The sequence below is a fragment of the Bos grunniens genome, chromosome 4, assembly GCF_055505025.1.
Source record: "Bos grunniens cultivar Pamir isolate PY7600 chromosome 4, Bosgru_T2T1.0, whole genome shotgun sequence".
NCBI classification, from domain to species: domain Eukaryota; kingdom Metazoa; phylum Chordata; class Mammalia; order Artiodactyla; family Bovidae; genus Bos; species Bos grunniens.
Genome location: NC_141168.1, coordinates 14,391,997 through 14,409,375, shown reverse-complemented (window position 1 = coordinate 14,409,375; position 17,379 = coordinate 14,391,997). Strand labels below are relative to the sequence as shown.

The following is a 17,379-nucleotide window of genomic DNA, read 5'->3' as shown; positions in this document are numbered from 1 at the left end:
AGGCTACACTGACATGTACTCAGGATCTGGGTCATGACTGCATGTACTGGTACCGACAAGACTTGGGACAAGGGCTGAGGCTGATCCATTACTCAGTTGTTGCTCCTGACATGGTTAAAGGAGACATACCTGAGGGTTACAGAGTCTCCAGACCAAGCACAAAGGACTTCCCTCTTATGCTGGAGTCTGCCAACCGCTCCCAGACATCTGTGTACTTCTGTGCCAGCAGTTACTCCACGGTGCTGCACGGCCACCTCCTTTCTGTGCAAAAAAGCAGATGAGGGCCCTGCAGCCTGGAACTCAGGGAGCCCCTTGCAGGCTCCTAGCACCTGGAGACTCGGAGCCCACAGACACATACTGGCAGCATAGGCAGCGATGTTTGATCTTCTTGACACGGACCTGAGAACAGGGCCTCATGGACATGTGTCCACCCTCACTCTCTGTCTTTTCACTCTAGCTGCCACGTGAGCTTAAAATTGCTACCCAGCTCTGACTGCTAGTCATCAGTCTGAACATGAGGCCTCCAGGAGGGAATGATGTCGGGAAATCAGATACATCTAGACCTGCTTGTCTCCCCCCCGGGCACCGCATGCCTGTCTCTGTGGAAGGCTGTCCCCCAGGGTGGCTCTTGAGTGGTCTCTGCTCTTGTCCAACTTCCCCAGATGTGGGCCTTTCTCTCCCACCTTCCTGGCCCTCGTTCCCACTCTTCTCTACTTCAGTCTTGCTGCTCCTCCCTCATCTGGGTCATGTCCTTGCCCATCACTCAGGGAACCTTCTAATGATCCCTAACTGGGCGTGTTTGAGAAGGTTATCTGGGGTCCTCAAAGAGAATGCAACCTCAGTTAATTATTAATCATCCAAAATTCCTTGGTCGTCCCTGAGGAGGAGAGACAAGCTGTGTGTGTATGTATTCTCCACCATTGCCTGTCTTTAGCATCTAAATAGCCTAGACCCTGATGCTGGAAAGACTGAGAGCAAGAGGAGAATGGGGTGGCAGAGAACGAGGTGGTTAGATAGCCCCACCGACTAACAGACATGAATTTGTGCAAATGTGGGAGATAGTGAATACAGGGGAGACTGGGACACTGCAATGCAGGGGGTTTTAATGAGTTGGACTCGAGTTAGCCACTGAACAACACCACCACCACCACCGACAAAACCTAACCCAAGTTTGTAGCATCTCCCTCATCACAATCTTCTGAAAGTCAAGTATTAAATATTTCCTGCATAAGCACATTTCTTTTCTCTTGAAATACAAAATCATGAATCAGCTATGCCAGGCTGGTTGGTGTGTTTGTGTTTCTAATTGTGTGTGTGTACTTTAGAAAAACAAAACAAGCAAACACACAGTTCAATCGGCAATCAGTGAAATATTTTCAAATATGAACACATCCCATGGCTATTAAATCTGGGCAGACAATTTTGGTTTCCACGCATAGACCACAGCGGGACACTGTGCAGCTGAGAAACTCCACAAGTTTCAGGGGCAGAGCAAGCAGACAGAGCTAGTGCCTGGGACCAGGAGGCTTAAGAGAAAGCTTTATTTGGTGTTTTTATCTCTAGAAGCCTTACTAGCATAGGCACTAATTTGCAGGCTTGCTGTCCCAGCTGGGAGCTATGAACTTCAACTATGCAGTGCTGAGGGAGCCTCTGAGGTTGCAGCAAAAGTGAAGGGTATGGAGCTCGGAGGTGGTAGGAAAGAGAAACACCTACCTGAGGAGAAAAGCGAAGGAGACATGGGGAAGGGCGTCGGGCATAAACCCAGCCTCGCTGAGACCAGCAGTCCAGTTCACACATCATCTAAAAGACTTTGTAGGACAGAGCAGGGTTCCTGGATCAGCGACCTGGAATGAGAGGTCAGATTTCTGGCAACCAGCAGAGGCAGTGACATCAGAACAGTGACGTCACTGCCTCACCTCTAGTCAGAGAAAGGAGGCCCAGAACCCCAGCTCTCAGAGAACCAGAGCTCTGAGCACGGATACGCCTCCCAGCTCTGGCCCTCCTGCCATGGGCTGCAGCCCCGTCTCCTGTGTGGCTCTGTGTCTCCTGGCAGCAGGTGGGTGTTTGGCACAGGGGGGAATCCGTGTTCCTGGCCTGACCCTGCCTGAATCCAAGGCACCATCGGGTTCTCTCCCGCGTTCTTTCTCAGCCCCAGTCTTCTTCCCCCACAGGCCTTGTGGATTCTGGAGTCACCCAAACCCCGAGATACCTGATTAAAGCAAGAGGACAGCGAGGGACCCTGGGATGCTCCCCTGTCTCCGGACACCTCTCCGTGTACTGGTACCAACAGGCCCTGGGCCAGGGCCCCGAGTTCCTCGTTGAGTATTACAGGCAGGAAGTGAGGGGAGAAGCACAGCTCCTGGATGGATTCTCAGGAAAACAGTTTAGTGACTTTCACTCTGAGCTGAACTTGAGCTCGTTGGAGCTGACAGACTCAGCCGTGTATCTCTGTGCCAGCAGCCAAGACACAGCCCTGCATGATCAGGTGCCTCTGGGACAAAAACACTTCTGCCCCAGCTCAGGAAGTGGCTGTGAGGGTGACTGCCTGCCTGTCAGGGCTAGATAGATCCGAGAGACTCTCCCAGACGTTCTTCCTCTGCTGTGTTTTAATGCTCCCAAACATCATTCTAGGTAAGTATTATTTTACCTATTTATACATTTGATGGGAACTGACTTGTCCACATCTTATATGTCATTACTTTCAGAGCAAGGAATTTGATTCAAGCCTGTCTGTTGGGAGCCACGTTAGGCATTACTGACAAAATGGAGGCACGGTCCCCAGCCCCCTCTCCTCATTCCGCAGGCAGGGATCCCAGGATGAAGGAGTTAGGCCTTGTAATTCTGACTTGTCTTTTCCTCTCCTCGGCTGAGTTGACTGAAAAGGAATATTAACGTGCTTATTGTTCTTGAGAGGAACATGCAAAGGCACAAAGCCTTCTGCAGCTGTGCTCAGAAAATAATTCATAAAGTTAATCATTGACATTTGTTCAAGGACTTTTACAAAAGTGTGTTCCAGGATGAGCACATAGGCCGTAGCTTGAGGCCATGGGAGGGATTGATATCTGAAGCCTATTTGTGAGGAGAATGTTTATGGCAAAGGAGTTTACTGAATTTAGGGCTTAGTAATAATTAAAATAGTTAGAAGTTAAAGATTTAAGGAATGTTGTAAAGTTAGCATATTTTACTATAGCTTATGGAAGTTAGGAATTTTTAGAGACACTATAGCTAGAAGCCTTGTTAAGAGATAGTGAGCTCAGGATGTTAGGGGCAAACAGGATTTAGGAAGATAAGTAGTAAACTGAGGAATGTAGCATGATTTACAATGTAATCACAAGTTAACTATAGGACACATTAGAAGAGGTAGATAATAGATGACAAGGCTGATCCCCAGAGAATCACTGAAGCAGGAACTCTGTTTGAAGAGCAACAATGATTTATGGAGATAATAAATCTGGGAGAGGGGGAACTGAAAATGTCAAACCTCTGGCCTAATGTTTTTGTAAAAGTATAAAAGAGAATCTTAAACTTGGAATAAACAGGCAGCCCAAGAAAAATGAGAAGCTGTCTCATTCGCCGACACTGTCCATCTCTTCAGGGTGAATCCCTGGTTGCTGGAGTTGGACTCTGGCACCTGTCCTCATTACTTGTGGTCTTTGCCCCCATAAAACTGTCCCTCACATAGAATAAATAATACACATAAACACACACACACACATACACACACATACTCACATACAAGTTTTAAGGCAATCGGCTCACATAGTTGTTAAGACTGGTAAGTCCAAAAGCTGCAAGCGGGTCTGGTGCTACTAGAGACTGAGGGGAGCTGATGTTTAAGTTCAAAAGCAAAGATTTAACGGTCCAGTGTGAAGGCCATCCGCTGACAATTATCTCTTACTTGAGGGAGGATCAGTGTTTTCGTCTATTCATCTCTTCACCTGGTTTCATGAAGGCCACCGACATTATGGAGGGTCATCTGCTTTATGAACTAAAAGGTTATCTAATCTATTATTAAAACATACCTATTCACATGTTGAAAGTGAAGTCGCTCAGTCTTGTCACTCTTTGTGACCCAATGGACTGTAGCCCACTGGGCTCCTCCATCCGTGGAATTTTCTAGGCAAGAGTACTGGAGTGGGTTGCCATTTCCTTGTCCAGCGGATCTTCCCGACCCAGGGATCAAACCCCGGTCTCCCACATTGCAGGCAGACACTTTACCGTCTGAACCAAAAAATATCCCTCATTGGAGCACCCAAAAAATAAAGCTAAATATCCAAGGCAGAGTCAAGTTGACTTATTGCGTTAGTCAGGACACCACCTTCCAGGGCTGCACAAGAATTTAGTAAGCATGAAGTCCCTGGCAGGTAACAGGACCATGGATTTCTTGACTCCCTTTGCTAACCTCTGACAGCCTCCTCTAGTGCTTCCTAGGTGCGAAAGTAGATATGGACATGTTGTGACTTCAAAGCCTATATTTGAGGTCTTCAGATGTCACAGGAAAGAAAGTAATTATGCTTGCTGGCTCAATACATGAGAGAAAAAGAGCATGTAACTTACCCTCAGGCATTTTTACATCAACTGTATTGGCATATGAATTATAGTTAACATTTGAATAATGTGAAGTTTTGGGCCCCTGAACCAGCCTTAACCCTGCTGTAAAATGTGTTTAAAATTCAGTCAACCCTGTTTACGATGTCACATCCTCAGATTCAACCAGCCACAATTGTGTGGTACTGTGAAAAGTGAAAGTGAAACTCACTCAGTCCTGTCTGACTCTTTGCCACCCCTATACAGTCCATGAAACTCTCCAGGCCAGAATACTGGAGTGGGTGGCCTTTCCCTTCTCCAGTGGATCTTCCCAACCCAGGGATCCAACCCAGGTCTCTCCCATTGCAGGCAGATTCTTTACCACATGAACACCAAGGTCTGTAGTTAGCATCTATTAATAATTCCACACAAAAGTGGACCCCTGAAGTTCAAAATAGTGTAGTCCAAGGGGTCCGCTGTATATACAGTAACATTACACACTGTCCAGTGAACAGATGAATGGTTCTGATCAATCCATGTGTGTGTGCCCACGGAACATTCACCTATAAAGGCTGAGAACATTTCATCACCAAAAATCCTCTGAGGCCCCATTGCCAGGCCTGTCTCCTTCCCTGACAACCATAGTATTTCTGTTGCTGTCATTTTGTTTTAAAGTCCTCTTTAGCCCAGAGCTAGATATTTACGAAATTGCTCCTGGAAAGTATTTTGGTTGAAGAAGTTCTTGAAAGCATGTGAGCACCATATCCATGTCAGGGACTATCCTATCTGGAGATGGATGGTTTGAAAAATGACCATCCAAAGGTCTTCCCTGCTGTACAGGCTTTTTTTTTTAATTATTTATTCACGTTCATAAATTTTTCTCGTGCACATATTGTCTGAAATGATTCTATGATGCTATTTTGACAGGATGTCCTCATCTCCTAGGAAATTCCTTTGAGGTCCCATGTGATATGCACACAGCACTGCCTCCTACCAGCAGCAGTGATTTTGGTGAGAGATCATTTCATGTCAGGGAGAAGGCTTGCCTTTGATTTGAGCCCAGTGTCCAAGTCACAGGAGTTGAACTGAAAAGTCCCCCTTTCTATAGTGGCCTGGCCTGGGCACTAGTCTCCTGCGCTGTGGGTCCCACTGTCTCTTGGACCAGAGACATTCTGAGCACAGGTATGGATCCCATGGACTTGCCAGGCTCCAATTGAAGGCTTGTTTTTGTGGCTACAACATCGAGCTCATTTGTTGCTTCTGACCTTAGCTTCTGTGTTTTTGTCTCTGAGGCCCAGGGAATGGTTAGTCACCCAGACCCCAGACCTGCGATCGGGTTCCATGGAAACCAGCTCATCAGGAGGTCACCACAGTCACCCACTCAGGACCAGGTGCATGATATTCAGGATCAGAAATTATTGAGAATTTGAAAATCACAGCAGCAGAGCATGGCAGCCAGAACAGGATCCTTCTAAATGTGAGGTTTGTGCATGTGATACAGTCTGGGCCTCTAGGATATCAGTTACTGAATGGCTGTCTGCTTCACAAGGAAGTACCCCCATGCAATGGATGTCTCACGTAAAATCGGAGCATTTTTCCTTTACCCCGGGGTCAGCCATCTGTCCCGACATCCCTCCCACGTCTGCACTCCTTTGTGCCAACACGTCATCCGTGGTGGTGGGCAACCAGCTTCTCTCCTCAAAGAAAGCTGGGTCACAGGCCTGAGGTGGTTCGGCTTGCTGCTCCCCCAACCCTCAGACACGACGAGAAGCACGTGCTCAGGTGGACATGAAGGCGCTGAGCCTGCATGTGACAGGCACCCTGTCAGTCGGTGAATTAATAAGAAAGGGAGCCCAAGGATTCCTCAAGTGTTGATGAGCCTGCCCTAAGGTTAGGGAACCAGAACCATAATCACTGTGGGTGGAAGGACATGAACTGGACTGTTGTCAATTAAACAAAATAGAAACATGAGGGATTATTTGGGACACGTGAGTCATAAAGGGCAGCAGGAAGGCCTGAGGATTTTCCCTGAGATTCAAAACTACAGAAATAATAAACTACAGATCAATAAACTGGATATATGTGATAATGAACAGCTATTTCTGGAATAAAGTATACATAAAGTTGTGAACAGTTTTATGGAAAGTTTACAACAAATTGTAAGGCTTATTTTCATTGAGCAGGATGGATCTCCCTGTTGTGAGCTGTTTAGTTCAGTTCAGTCCCACAGTCATGTCTGACATTTTGCGACCCCATGCACTGCAGCGGGTCAGGCTTTCCTGACCATCACCAACTCCCAGAGTTTACTCAAACATGTTTCCATCGAGTTGGTGATGCCATCCAACCATCTCATCCTCTATTGTCCCCTTCTCTTCCCGCCTACAATCTTGCCCAGCATCTGAGCCTTTTTAAATGAGTTTTTCCCATCAGGTGGCTGAAGTATTGGAGCTTCAGGTTCAGCATCAGTCTTTCCAAAGAGTATTCAGGACTGATTTCTTTAGGACGGACTGCTTGAATCTCCTTGCAGTCCAAGGGACTCTCAAGAGTCTTCTCCAAAACCACAGTTCAAAAGCATCAATTCTTTGGCCCTCAGCTTTCTTTATGGCCCAACAATCCATACGTGACCACTGGAAAAACCATAGCGTTCACTAGACGGACCTGTGTTGGCAAAGTAATGTCTCTGCTTTTTAATATGCTGTCAGGTCGGTCACATATGAACAGTTCACTCAGGATCATTCCTGATTTGAGCCTCCAGGGGAAGGGGGGTGCCCGCCTGAGTGAAAGGTTTTCTCTGGGGCCTGGCAGGGGCAGTGACATCTCAGAAGGACTCCCTGGAGACCCTCTCTCCCCTCTCATCCACACACACATCAGAGGGCCCTCTGCCTGCCCCACCCCCGCCATGAGCCCCTGCCTCCTGGGCTGTGTGGTCTTCTGTCTCCTGCAGGCAGGTGAGTCCTGGGGATAGGGTCCCCTTTGGGGATGCCAGCACTAAGCCTGTCTGGTGTGCTCCGTCTCCACAGGGGTGGTCCATGCTGATGTCTCTCAGGACCCTTGATTCCAGGTCGTGAGGACAGGACAGAGCGCGACACTGAAATGTATTCAGGATCTGGGTCATAACTGTATGTACTGATACCAACAAGACCTGGGACACAGACCGATCCAGTACTCAGCTGGTGTGTCCAGTAGCGAGCCAGGAGATGTGCCCGAGGGCTACAGCGTCTCCTGATCAAACACAGAGAACTTCCCTCTCACGCTGGATTCTGCCAACTGCTCCCACACATCTGCATACTTCTGTGCCAGCAGTTACTCCATGGCACTGCATGGCTACCTGCTTCTGTGCAAAAAGACAGGAGGCCCACGTGCAGGCTCCTAGCACCAGGAGCCTCAGCCCTGGGGACCCCGTGCCAGCACTGTGACCCTGGATGTATGACCTGGACAGGCCTGGATCTGACCCCAGGGTCTCGGAGACATGTGTCCACCATCAGTCTCTGTCTTTCCTTTGCATTCTCCCTGGATGCAGTTCGGTCTGCATCCATTTATGACTAGTTCTGACTCTTCCTCATCAGCTTAAGACCTCCAGAAGGGAAGAATATTAGTAAATCAGATATATCTAGACCCTCTTGTCTCTCCCAGCACGTCATTGCTGTTTCTCTGGAAGTTTCTCCTGAAGCCTAGCTCTCAAGTTCTCCCTGCTCTTGCCCATCAGAGGGACAGATCTTTCCTCTTTTATTTCCTTGGCCTCAGCTCCCCTTCCCTCTCTGCTCCAGACACACCGCTCTGCCCTCATCTGGGTCATGTCCCTTCACATGACACAGGGAACTTTGTAACCACGTGTAAGCGGTCATGTTTGAGCAAGGTCTTGGGGTCATCAAAGAGAAAACAACCTCAGTTAACTAGAAACCATACAAAATCCCTTGGGGTGCATTAGCAGGAGCAGAGACAGGCTGGGTGTGTGTGTTCTCCCTTCTTGCCCCTCTTTCTTAGCATCTCAATTAACCTGGACCAGGTTTCCACCATTTGAGATCATGAGAGCACTTATTTCTATTGCCCGAAGTACTCCATTTTAGCTAACTACTTGCACTGTAGTGGTGCAGCAATTGTTTCCTTCTTAGTAGAAATATCTGATCATACATTTTTTTACCTCCACAGGCTAAGACTAGACTTGAAGATCAGCCCTAATTCATCCAGGCTGGGAAGGCAACAGATGAGGGGTGTGTGTATGGGTGTGTGTGTATGTGTGAGTAGGGGTTGAAAGTGTGGAGTGTGGGGAATTTGTATTCTTGTTTTAGATGAAAGGCTCAGATCCATGAAACCATTGGCCTCTAGGAGGCACTGTGGGCCCATGGTAAGCAGAGTGTGCTGGAGGGGTTGAGAGTCACCCTGGAGAGGGCAGCTTAGGGGAACCTTGGCTACATGCCTGCATCAGAAAGCAGGTTTGAGCTCCCTGAGTGGTCCAGACACATGGACCCAGCACAGACTCCTTACTGCCCAGGGGAATGGAGACATGCCTGGAGCCTCTGGATATGCCCAGGGGGTCCTCTCCTGGAGCAGCATGGGGAGTGGAGGGTGAGGGGATTAGTGTGTCTGGTGAGGGCTGGGTGATGAGTGTCAGGCAGGGACAGGACAAGAAGAAAAAGGCATGTTATGGGCATATGGGGAGATGGGGACAGTGCTCACCTCACACCCGCCCTTTGCTGAGGGGCTGTGCAGGACAGGGAAGGGCTTAGAGGAGCCAGCCCTGGGTCCTGGCAAGAGTTCCAGTGGACAAGGGCAACCTTCAGAGACACAGAGCTGTGACGTCATAGGCAAATGCTCCAATCAGGGAAGCAGGAAGGTCAATATTTACCCCCTCACCCCAGGAACCCCGCCCCCAGCCAGCATCAGTCCTGGGTTCCTGTTGCTGCCATGGGCTCCAGGCTCCTCTGCTGTGTGACTCTCTGCCTCTTGGGAGCAGGTGAGTCCCGGACACAGTGTGGGAGCTTCTGAGATGTCTTTGCCTTCCTGAGATAGAAGCCTGGTGAAGAGGGCTGCAGCAGGAGGCTTCCCTGTGCTCTTCCCTCAGCTTTCTTGTCTTCTCCCCAACAGGCCTGGTGGATTCTGGAGTCACCCAGACCCCCAAGTACCTGATCAAATAAAGAAAGCAGCAAGTGACTCTGAGATGTTCCCCTGAATCTGGACACCTCTCTGTATACTGGTACCAACAGGCCCTGGGCTAGAGCCCCCAGTTTCTTGTTCAGTGTTATGATGGGAAAGTGTATCAAAAAGGAAACATATCAGATCGATTCTCAGGAAACCAGTTCAGTGATGCTGGCTTTGAGCTGAGCCTCACCCCCTTGGAGCTGACAGACTCAGCGGTGTATCTCTGTGCCAGCAGCCAAGACACAGCCCTGCATGATCAGGTGCCTCTGGGACAAAAACAGTCCTGCCCCAGCTCAGGAAGTGGTGCCCGTGTGTCAGCTGCCAGCCTGCCAAGCCCAGTCCTGGTGGAGTGATAGACTTTCCCAGACATTTATATCTTCGTGTGTTTTAATGCTCACTGAAGTCATCAAAATAAGTATTATTTTAACTGTTTGTACATCTGAGGGTCGTGAGTTGCCCAGATCTCATACTTCGTAAGTGTTACAGCGAGCATCCCGGCGCAAGTGTGCTCTCAACACCCGTGGTCCCCTTGCTCATGGAACTATCTCTGTACAAGCAAATTACATACATCTGTTGTGTTATGTGTCACAAGATACAGTTTGGGGCTCTGTAATATGAACTGTACTCAGTGAATGGCAGCCACCAATCACAAGAAGGTATTCCCATGAGAGGAATGTCTCAAATAAAAACTGAGCATTTTTCATCACCCTGGCGTCTGCACCTCCCTCCACGTCCCTCCTGCATCAGTATTCCTTTGTGCCAAAACGTCATCCTGTGCTGGGCACCCAATTCTCTCCACCCAGAAAGGTGGGTCACCGGCCTGAGGGGGCTCTGCTTGCTCCCTCTCCCCAACACGGAATCACGGGCTGCCCTGAACATGAAGGAGCTGTACCTGCGTTTGACCGGTGGACCGTCTGTCAGTGAATTGGTTAGAAATAGACCAAAGAATTCCTCAAATGTTGATGAGCCTGAGATGAGGTTGGGAGCAGAAACCTGGAGAAACATGGTAGGTGGAAGGACAGTCTCAGGACTGCGGTCAATGTTGCGGAAATGGTGCCTTGAAGAACTGCTGCTGCTGCTAAGTCGCTTCTGTTGAGTCTGACTCTGTGTGACCCCATAGACGGCAGCCCACCAGGCTCCCCAGTATCTGGGATTTTCCAGGCAAGATCACTGGAGTGGGTTGCCACTGCCTTCTCCTTTTGAAGTGCTCTTGGGACACTTATCATAAAGGGCAGCAGGAAGCCAGAAGGATTTCCTCAGGATTCAAAACTCCAGAAATATGTAGGTAAATACAAGTAATATACATGTTAATGAAGACCTATCTCTGGACTAGAACATACAACACATTTAATCAGTTTAATATCTACAGAAAAAATCTTTAACACTTACAGAAAGGTTGCAGCCGTGTGAGTGTACGTGCCATGATCTGGATAGGGCTCCGTGCTGTGAACTTATCGCTCAGGTTCATTTCTCATTTGAGCCTTTACAGGAAGGGGTGTGGCCCCCTGAGAGACAGGTTGGTTCTGGGGCCGGGCAGGGACAGTGACATCTCAGGGGGCTTGCAGGGACAGTGACATCTCAGAAGGACTCCCTGAAGAGCCCCTCTCCCCTCTCATCCACACTCAGACCAGAGGGCCCTCTGCCTGCCCCACCCCCGCCATGAGCCCCTGCCTCCTGGGCTGTGTGGTCTTCTGTCTCCTGCAGGCAGGTGAGTCCTAGGGGGCAGGGTCCCCTTGGGGGTGCCAGCACTAAGCCTGTCTGCTGTGACTGCAGCATGGGTCCTGCTTCTCCACAGGGGCGGTCCATGCTGGTGTCACTCAGGACCCCAGATTACAGGTCGTGAGGAGAGGACAGAACGCGACACTGAAATGTACTCAGGATCTGAATCACGATTATATGTACTGGTACCGACAAGACCTGGGACACGGGCTGAGGCTGGTCCATTACTCAGCTGGTGTGCGTTCTAGCGAGCCAGGAGATGTGCCTGACGGGTACAGCGTCTCCAGATCAAGCAAAGAGAACTTTGCTCTCACGCTGGAGTCCGCCAACCAGTCCCAGACATCCGTTTACTTCTGTACCAGCAGTTACTCCACGGCGCTGCACGGCCACCTGCTCTCTGTGCAAAAAGACAGGGTCCAATATGCAGGCTCCTAGCACTGGGAGCCTCAGAGCCCTGGGGACCACGTGCCAGCACTGTGACCCTGGATGTGTGACCTGGACAGGCCTGGATCTGACCCCAGGGACTCGCAGACACATGTCCACCATCAGTCTCTGTCTTTCCTCTGCATCCTCCCTGGATGCAGTTCAGACTGCATCCAATTCTGACTAGTTCTGACTCTTCCTCATCAGCTTAAGACCTCCAGAAGGGAAGAATATTAGTAAATCAGATATATCTAGACCCTCTTGTCTCTCCCAGCACCTGATTGCTGTCTCTCTGGAAGTTTCTCCCACAGCCTAGCTCTCAAGTGCTCCCTGCTCTAGCCCACAGGAGGTGAGGGTCTTTCCTCCTTTACTGTCTTGGCCTCAGCTCCCCTGCCCTCTCTGCTGCAGACACATGGCTCTCCCCTCATCTGGGCCACGTCCCTTCCCATGACACAGGGAACTTGGTAACCATGCCTAATTGGTCGTGTTTGAGCAAGCTCTTGGGATCATCAAAGAGAAAACAAACTCAGTTAATTAGAAACCATCCAAAATCCCTTGGGAGTTCATTCCCAGGAGGAGAGACAGGCTGGGTGTGTGTGTTCTCCTTCCCTGCCCATCTTTCCTAGCATCTCAATTATCCTGGACCAGGTTTCTACTTTTCCCTCAGAGAAATCTTCTCAAAGTCAAAATAGTTCTTTCATGGTTTTTTATTATATTAAGATTTTACAAGTTCATAGGAAATAAATAGTTTAACATACATAAAGCCTCTTTATAAAATGCACCTGCTAGAATTTGGTAATGCTTAATTTAAATATGAAATCTGGAAATATATAGATCTGCTTAATCAAAAGGAGGTCTGGAATACAGGTGTGCAGGCTGGCTTCATTTGAGATCACGGAGCTCTTATTTTTATTGCCCGTATCACTCCATTTTAGCTATCTATTGTCATTGGAGTGGTACAGGAATTATTTCCTTCTTAGTAGAAATGTCTAATCATACAGTGTTTTACCTCCACAGGCTAAGACTAGACTTGAAGATCAACCCTAATTCAGCCATGCTGGGAAGGCAGCATATGAAGGGTGTGTGTGTGTGTGTGTGCGCGCGTGTGTGTGTGTGTGTAGGGCTTGAAAGTGTGGAGTGTGGGGAATTTGTGTTCTTGTTGTAGATGGAAGGCACAGATCCATGAGACCATGGGCCACTAGGAGGCACTGTGGGCCCATGGTAAGCAGGGTGTGCTGGAGGGGTTGAGAGTCACCCTGGAGAGGGCAGCTTAGGGGAACCTTGGCTACATGCCTGCATCAGGGAGCAGGTTTGAGCTCCCGGAGTAGTCCAGACACATGGACCCAGCACAGACTCCTCACTGCCCAGGGGAGTGGGGACGTTCCTCGAGCCTCAGGATGTGTTCAGGGGTCGTCACCTGGAGCAGCATGGGAAGGGGAGGGTGAGGGATAAGTGTGGCTGGTGAGGGCTGTGTGATGAGTGTCAGGCAGGGACAGGAAGAGAAGAAAAAGCCATGTTCTGGGCATATGGGGACATGGGGACAGTGCTCACCTCACACCCACCCTTGGCTGAGGGGCTGTGCAGGACAGGGAAGGGCATAGAGGAGCCAGCCCTGGGTCCTGCCAAGGGGTTCAGTGGATCAGGAAAGGCACTGCAGAGACACAGAGCAGTGACGAAATAGGCAAATGCTCCAACCAGGGAAGCAAGAGGGTTAGTACTCTTCGCCACTCACCCCAGGAGCCCTGCCTGAGCTAGCAGTAGTCCTGGGTTCCTGATGCTGCCATGGGCTCCAGGCTCCTCTGCTGTGTGACTCTCTGCCTGCTGGGAGCAGGTGAGTCCTGCACACAGTGTGGGAGCCTCTGAGATATTCCCATGGGAGGAATGTCTCAAATAAAAACAGAGCATTTTTCATTTGACCTGACATCTGCACCTCCCTCCACGTCCCTCCTACATCTGAATTCCTTTATGCCAATACGTCATCCTGTGCTGGGCGCCCAGCTTCTCTCCACCAAGAGAGGTGGGTCACAGTCTTGAGGGGGCTCTGCTTGCTCCCTGCCCTGCACCGACATGGGAGTCAGGGCCTCCTGGGAACATGAAGAAGCTGTACCCACATTTGCCTGGCGGACCGTCTGTCAGTGACTCAATTAGAAATAGACCAAACAGATTTCTCAAATGTTGATGAGCCTGCAGTGAGTTTGGGAGCAGAGATCTGGAGAAACGTGGTAGGTGGAGGGACAATCTCAGGACTGTGGTCAGCTTTGCAAAAATGAAACCTTGAAGTCCTAATGGGACACATGAGCTAAACAGGGCAACAGGAAGCCAGAAGGATTTCCACAAGATTTAAACTACAGATATATGCAGATAAATAGAAGTAATACATGTATCAATGTGAATTATCTCTGGACTAGAACACACACAAAACTTAATCAGTTTTACAGAAGAGTTACATCAACTTGTACGGCTTATGTCCATTGTGAACTTATCTCTCAGGTTCATTTCTGATTTGAGCCTCTGGCGGAAGGGGCATTGCTCCTGAGTGACAGATTGGCTCCTGGGCCTGACAGGGACAGTGACATCTCAGAAGGACTCCCTGGAGAGCCCCTCTCCCTCTCATCCACACTCAGACCAGAAGGCCCTCCGCCTGCCCCGCCCCCGCCATGAGCCCCTGCCTCCTGGGCTGTGTGGTCTTCTGTCTCCTGCAGGCAGGTGAGTCCTGGGTGCAGGGTCCCCTTCAGGGTTCCAGCTCTAAGCCTGTCCGCTGTGACTGCAGCATTGGTCCTCCTTCTCCACAGGGGTGGTCCATGCTGGTGTCTCTCAGGACCCCAGATTCCAGGTCGTGAGGAGAGGACTGAACGCGACACTGACATGTACTCAGGATCTGAGCTTCAGCAATATGTACTGGTACCGACAAGACCGAAGACACGGGCTGAGGCTGATCCATTACTCAGTTATCCCTCCTGCCATGGAGAAAGGAGCCGTGCCTGAGGGCTACAGCGTCTCCAGACCAAGCACAGAGGACTTCCCTCTCACGCTGGAGTCTGCCAACCGCTCCCAGATATCTGTGTACTTCAGCGCCTGCGGTTATCCACGGCGCTGCACGGCAACCTCCTCGCTGTGCAAAAAGATGAGGGAATCCCTGCAGCCTGGAAGGAGGAGAGCCCCTTGCAGGTGTCTCACACGCGAGCCTTGGAACCCAGGGCCACATGCCTGCAGTGTGACACTGAGTGTGCTGTCTCATATCACGCCCAGCTACATCGACGTTAAATGTAGTGGATGGTTGGGTTTTTTTTATTTCAAGTTTTATAACTTTAAAACTAAATGAGTTAATATATATAATCTCTGTATATAAATCCATTCCCTAGAATTAGTAATAATTTATATAGAAAATTTAGAAATATGTGGATCTGATTAATCAGAGGGATCTACAGAATGCAGTGCTCCAGGCTGTATTCACCTGAGCTCAGCAGAGTGTCTGTATTGAAGGTCTGTGTGATTCCACCTTAGCATACTACTGTCAGTGCAATTATTTTCTTCTTAATTGAAATGTTGGTTTCTACAGTCTTTTACCTCCAGAGGCTAAAGGGAATTTGAAGATCAATCTTAACTCAGCCAGCTTGGGAAGACAGTAGAATAAGTGTGTGTTTTGTGTGTGTGTGTGTGTGTGTGTGTGTGTGTGTGTGTGTGCAGGGTGTGGGGTATTTACATTCTTGCTTTAGACAGAAGGCACAGATCCATGAGACTGTGGACCATTGACCACTAGCAGGCACTGTGGGCCCACGGCAAGCAGTGGGTCCTGGGAGGGGTGGAGAGTCACCCTGGGGAGGGCAGCTTTAAGGAACCTTAGCTACATGCTTAAATGAGAAAGCAGGTTTGAGTTCCCTGAGGTCCTGAGGTTCCAGGACATATGGAACCAGTACAGACTCCTCGCTGCCCAGGAAAGTGGGAATGTGCCTGGATCCTCAGGATGTGCCCAGGAGATGGTCTCCAGGAGCTGCAAGGGAAGTGGAGGTGAAGGGTTGGAGTGACTGGTGAGGGCTGGGTGATTGTCAGCTGATTGCCTGGTGACTGCTGGCCAGGTGAGTGCCTGGCTGCGTGTCAGGCAGGGGCTGGCAGGGGACAACAAGGTATGCTGTGGGAGTTGGGGACATGGGGATGGGGCACCCTTCACATCCATCCCTTGCTCAGGGGCTGTGAAGGGCAGGAAGGGCATAGAGGAGTCCATCATGGGTCCTGACAAGGGGTCCAGAGAATTTGGAAACAGCCTGCATAGGCACAGAGCAGTGACGTCATAGGCAAATGCTCCAATTAGGGAAGCCTGGGGATTAACACTTTACACCACTCACCCAGGAGCCCCGCCCCCAGCCAGCAGCTGTCTTGGGTTCCTGATGCTGCTATGGGCTCCAGGCTCCTCTGCTGTGTGACTTCTTCCATCTGGGAGCAGGTGAGTCCTGGACACAGTGTGGGAGGTTCTGAGATGTCTTTGCCTCCTGAGATAGAAGCCTGGCGATGAGGGCTGCAGCAGGAGCCTTCCCTGTGCTCTGCCCTCAGCTTCCTTGTCTCCTCCCAGCAGGCCTGGTGGATTCTGAAATCACCCAGACCCCGAATACCTGATCAAATCAAGAAAGCAGCAAGTGACACTGAGATGTTCCCCTGAGTCTGGACACCTCTCTGTGTACTGGTACCAACAGGCCCTGGGCCAGGGCCCCCAGTTCCTCGTTCACTATTTCAACAGAATGTGAGAGGAGAAGCAAACCTATTAGGGTGATTCTCAGGTCAACAGTTCAGTGACTCTAGCTCTGAACTGAGCTTGAGCTCCTTGGGGCTGAAAGACTCAGCCGTATATCTCTGTGCCAGCAACCAAGACACAGCCCTATATGATCAGGTGCCTCTGGAACAAAAACATCCTGGCCCAGCTCAGAAAGTGGTGTGAAGGTATCAACTGCCCCCCAGCCGGGCCTAATTCTGCTAAAGCAGACAGCCTTTCCCAGACATTCATGTCTTGATATGTTTTAATGCTCCAAAGATCATACAAGATAAGTATTATTTTAACTCTTTACATATCTGAGGGGGAGTGGCTTGCCCAGATCTCATACTTCATAAATATCAGAACAAGGAATCAGACTCAGGTCTGTTCTTGTCACTGTGGTCCTCGCCCCCATTATATGATTCTTCCATAAAACAAAAAAACATATATATACACACACATATATATATGTGTGTGTGTGTGTGTGTTATCATTTAAAGTATTTGACACACATAGTTGTTAATAGTCCAGGGTCTAGAAGCTGGGCTCATGTTATTAGCCACCTAAGAAGAGCTGTTGTTTAATTTCAAAGGCTGTTAGGCAGGGAGAGGTGATAGTCTAGTGAAGGCCATCAGCTGGATAATTCTCTCCTACCTAGGAGAGGTTTAGGGTTTTTGTTCTGTTCATTTCTTCATCTCTTTGCATGAGACCTACTACATTATGGAAGTTCATCTGCCTTACCAATAAAGATGTTCATCTAATCTGATTTTAAAATCTATTGATAACTTTCACATATTTATCTCTCACCAACACATCCTCACAGGGAC

At 49.4% G+C, this 17,379-nt stretch overlaps 1 long non-coding RNA gene across 4 annotated transcripts; it reads left to right on the top strand.

The window, feature by feature from the left end:
• The first annotated feature begins 2,569 nt into the window (after positions 1-2,569).
• LOC147373639 (uncharacterized) lies at positions 2,570-12,589 on the top strand. Of its 4 annotated transcripts, XR_015163138.1 has the most exons (5): positions 2,587-2,631; positions 5,455-5,538; positions 5,636-5,709; positions 5,820-6,009; positions 7,548-12,589. It is a non-coding gene; the product is annotated as an uncharacterized LOC147373639 (long non-coding RNA). The 4 variants fall into 4 exon arrangements; XR_015163136.1 differs by having other exon boundaries at positions 2,570-2,631; positions 5,455-5,709; XR_015163137.1 differs by having other exon boundaries at positions 5,636-6,009.
• The last annotated feature ends 4,790 nt before the right edge of the window (positions 12,590-17,379 follow it).